Source organism: Callospermophilus lateralis, chromosome 12, assembly GCF_048772815.1.
Source record: "Callospermophilus lateralis isolate mCalLat2 chromosome 12, mCalLat2.hap1, whole genome shotgun sequence".
Classification (NCBI taxonomy): domain Eukaryota; kingdom Metazoa; phylum Chordata; class Mammalia; order Rodentia; family Sciuridae; genus Callospermophilus; species Callospermophilus lateralis.
The window spans coordinates 81,415,124-81,419,898 of NC_135316.1; the positions used below are offsets into that span (position 1 = coordinate 81,415,124).

The window sequence follows — 4,775 nt, forward strand, 5'->3', positions numbered from 1 at the left end:
ATTGGGCCTCACCTCTTTAGTTTCTACCACCTCCCAATCTCCTCTTAATTTATGAATCCATCAATGGGTTCATCTTTGGATGAGGTTAGAGCTCTCGTGATCCAATTACCCTCCAAAAGCCCCACTCTGGACACTGCTACCTTGGAAACCAAGCCTTTAATACACGAGCTTTAGGAAGCACATTTAGATCCAAACCCTAACATGCCCTCATTTAAATTTAACTTTAATTATTTCCTTAGGGCCTCATCTCCAAATACAGTCACACTAGGAGTTATAATTTCACATAGGAGCTTGCAGACACATGTGGACACAAACCTGCAGTCCGTACCACGGAGCACGCCAAGCTCACAAGGCTCAAAACAGGCTCTTTGAAAAAGCAAACAGGAACCCGCAGTTTACTCCACAGAAGGAATATTTTCTCAGTGTAGCCACAGTCTTGTAGTTTCAGTTTATTCAGGCAGGAGCACAATAATCTGCTCTTTGTTTAGCTTTGGGTTTGGGGTTGGGTTTTTTTTTTTTTTTTTTTTGCTTTTGGTCTTGCTTTTGTTTCTTAACAGTAGCAAGTCAGTACATGTTTTATGTGGACCCAGGACCCTTTTGCCCAGATGTGGTGGAGGGAGAGAACCAATGTCTTCTCAAGACTCCTCCTTCCAAGCTTGAAGCCAAATGCCCATCCTTTCGACACCCAGTCCCAGGATGGAAATGCCACAGTGGGACAGATGTTCTTGGTATTCAAAGGGTTGCTGCTGCTTTGAGCTTGGGGACTTTTGCACAGCTGGAAACTGCCCCTCCAGGTCAGTCAGTAACACTTGGACCCTACTGGGCACCAGAAGGGCTGGAGGCAATGGACATTGAAATGCCACTGCCCTCAACTGAAACCACTTGGCAGGCTTTGGCCAAAAGAGCTGATGTGCGTCTGTCTCATCCCACCATGTGGTGGGGACTCCCAGCACAATATGAGAAGCCTGGGTGGTTGGACTACTTTAATAAAAATATAGTAAGAAATAACAGGAAAAGATGTAAAGGGCCATGTGCACTCTGACATACACGTATAAAAAGAGTGCTTTTGGGTAGTTGGCCCTCCCTCAAGTAGAACTATCCAGGCTCACTTTCCTAGTTATCCTAGAATTTCTGTCCATCAAATCTCAAAATACACATTTTGAAGGGAAGACCCACTCTCTTCTCTATTGATTTTTATATCAGTAAGTGTTCCTTTTAGTGGAACAATCTGGGTTCCTTCCCCAGAATACTGAATTAATTTCACAAACCTTTCTTCACAAAACTCTCCCTTGGAGGTATCTTGATCCCTGGAAACTCTGGATTTTGCTCCAAATCTAATGATGGTTTCCAAAGAGTGGATGCAAAATGCTTCACTAGTCCAATCTAGGAGAGTCTGGTCTCTCTTTCTCCCATAATTTCCTTGTCTTTAAAATGATAAGAAACAAATTCCTTGTCTTTCTATAACAATGGTAATACCTGTACACAATGGCAAAGTGGTTCTTATACAGAGTAATCATTATGATCACAATGGAAAGTGCACTATGAGGTCCAGCCACTGACTCAACAATTAGAAATACCAAACAGAAAACAATCCTACAGAGGGCTTTTATGTGGGTCAGTTAATAAGAATCCACAGACCACGAAGTGAGGAGATAGAGTTAAATACAGGTTATATGGACTTTGGAGTCACACTAGATTAATCTGAGCCTGAACACTTAGCAGAATATAGGCACATTATTTGAAATCCCCAATTTTCAGCTTCCTGCATTACAAGGCAGTTGTCCATCTGAATTCAGGAAGGTTTATATATATATATATATATAGAAAATTATATGTATATATACACACATATATATATTATATATATATAAATTTTTAATGGAAGCACTTAGCTTCCTGATGTGAATTGAATAATGTCCCCCAAATTTATGTCCATCTGAAAACTCAGAAGGTGATCTTACTTGAGATTAAGTTCTTCGTAGACATGATTAAAATAAGGATGAAGGTAAGATCATATTGGATTAGGGTGGACCCTAAGTCCAAGAAGTATTCTTCCAGGAGACATATAGGGAGGAAGAACATGTGAAGAAAAATAGGAATTGGCATGATGCAGCCATACACCAGGGAACAAGAATTACCTGAATCCACCAGCTGAGAGAAAGACATGGGAACAGTCTATTGTTTTAAACCATTGCACTCTGGTACCTTATTCTAGCAGCCCTAAAAATTCTATAGATTCTAAATGCATCTAGAGTGCTTGCTGTGTGCTAACAATTGTTCTAGGTCTATGGTGGCTTCATCCGTTGAACCCTTGAGCCTTCTGGCTATAAAGCACTTGAAACATAGTTAGTCTAAAAGAGATGTTCTGAACCTGGATTTCAAAGACAGTGCAAAAAGAAACAAAAAAAATCTTATTAATAATTCTATATTGATTATATATTGACATAATAAAATATTTAGGATATACTGGATTAAATGATAATAGTTTGCATATATTTGTATATAAAATTAATATTAATTTCACCAGTTTCTTTCATAGTTTTAATTTAGCTACTAGAAAAATTTAAATTGAACACATGACTACAATTATACTTATATTGGACAGTGTTGTCCTAGGCACCAGGAATATGTTAGAAAGAGCACAAAGCCCCTACCCTCGGGCATCATGATCCAGCACATTTCCTGGGACAGGAAATGGAGGGGGTCAGTAATACTTCCCTCTGGGGTGCATGGTGCACCTGAAAGAGCTTAGACTGTGGGCCATTTTCTGAGCACCTACTGCCTGAAACTTCAACCCCAGTAAGCCCCAGGGAACAGCCCTCAGAAGGGATCCTCTCCTTGTTAAGGGGCCCCTTCCCCACTTAGAACCTTGGGACCAAACCGAGCAAGATGTCAATGACCTATCCAGACTTCCTTCCTGTTTCTGCTTGTGGGATGAGGGCAGGGCTGGCCATGGTGTCTACTACTGGAAGAAAGAGGGACAGAGATATCCAAGGTGACTATTTTCTTTCCTATGCCCATGTGGCCAAACCAAAATAATCAAATCTTTCCATAGTAGGAAAGGAAGCTAATAAACCCAAGGTGTCCACTTTCCATATCCATCCTGACTTCTATTAGTCATCACTTCTTCCAGGGGTGCTGTGGTAGAGCCAATTTGAAAGCAGAGGAAGCTCAGTGTCAGGAAACTTATAACTTGTGGAAGTCACATAGCTAGCAAGTGACAAAGCTCACATATCAAAGGCTTGTCTGACATCTCTACCCTCAACTGTCCTGTAAGATTCTGGATGGCTTCTCTGTCTCCCCAGAGAAAGAAGAAATGACAGTCCACCCAGAGTCCTTAGAGGCAGTGGTCATCAACCAGAGTACAGGTCCCACCTGAGCCCCATACCAGATCTTTGCACCTGGTACCTGTGTGTGAATAATTTTAAGAGGACCAATTTTCAATTCTTGGGCATCTATAAATTCCCTCTCCTAAAAATTGATTGACTTAAAAACAACCCTTTGTTTTTCTTCCTTGCACCTTCAGGCAAAAGTTTTTTCCTTCTCCTATATTATAAAAATTGAACAACAAAAACTTACTTTGCAATAATATCCCAGGCATAATATCTTCAGGGCATCAAACAGGAAAATTCAAGACACCATAAACTCCCTTCTGGCTCATGAAGACCTATGTCTATAAAAGTTTTAGTTTTATGGGCTGGGATGTAGCTCAGAGGTAGAGCACTTTCCCAGCATGTGTGAAGTCCTGAATTTTATCCCCAGAAAAACAACAACAACAACAACAATGTAATTATTTTTCAAACTTTTAAACTATTTATATTATTATGGCAGTTATTCTTTAACAATTATGATACCTTGATCCCGAATACAAATTTTAAACCCATATATTTTTGTCTCTTTTTAGTGCTGGGGATTGAATTCAGGGCCTTGAACATGCTAAGCGTATAATCTATCATGATCTGGGACTGAGCTATAGCACCAGCCGCTCCCCAAGCACACAGACACACATACATATACTTATCATGGAAACATATGTATGATCATAAAAGACAAGCACAAAATATTAAAGTGATGCTCGCTTTGGCAGCACATAAACTAAAATTGGAATAATTCAGAGAAGATTAGCATGGCCCCTGCACAAGGATGACACACAAATTTGTGAAGTGTTCCCATATTTTATATGGAAAGCAGTATGGAGATTTCTTAGGAAATTGGGAATGGAACCACCATTTGACCCAGCTATCCCTCTCCTCTGTGTATACCCAAAGGGCTTAAAAAGAGTATACTACAGGGACACAGCCACATCAATGTTTATAGCAGCACAATTCACAATAGCTAGACTGTGGAACCAACCTAGATGCCTTTCAATAGATAAATGAATTAAAAAAAGTGTGGCATATATACACAATAAAATATTACTCAGCAATAAAAGAGAATAAAATCATGACATTTGCAGGTAAATGGATGGAGTTGGAGAATATAATGCTAAGCGAAGTTAGCCAATCCCCCAAAACTAAATGCCGAATGTTTTCTCTGATATAAGGAGGCTGATTCATAGTGGGGTAGGGAGGGGAGCATGAGAGGAATAGACGAACTCTAGATAAGGCAGAGGGGTGGGAGGGAAAGAGAGGGAACATGGGGTTAGAAATGATGATGGAATGAGATGGACATTATTATCTAAAGTACATGTATGAAGACACGAATTGATGTGAATATACTTTGTATATAACCAAAGATATGAAAAATTGTGCTTTATCCGTGTAATAAGAATTATA

The 4,775-nt window shown here is 39.7% G+C and overlaps 1 non-coding gene across 1 annotated transcript; it reads left to right on the top strand.

The window, feature by feature from the left end:
• The first annotated feature begins 4,071 nt into the window (after positions 1 to 4,071).
• On the top strand, positions 4,072 to 4,178 carry LOC143411885 (U6 spliceosomal RNA). Its single transcript, XR_013092899.1, has one exon. It is a non-coding gene; the product is annotated as a U6 spliceosomal RNA (small nuclear RNA).
• The last annotated feature ends 597 nt before the right edge of the window (positions 4,179 to 4,775 follow it).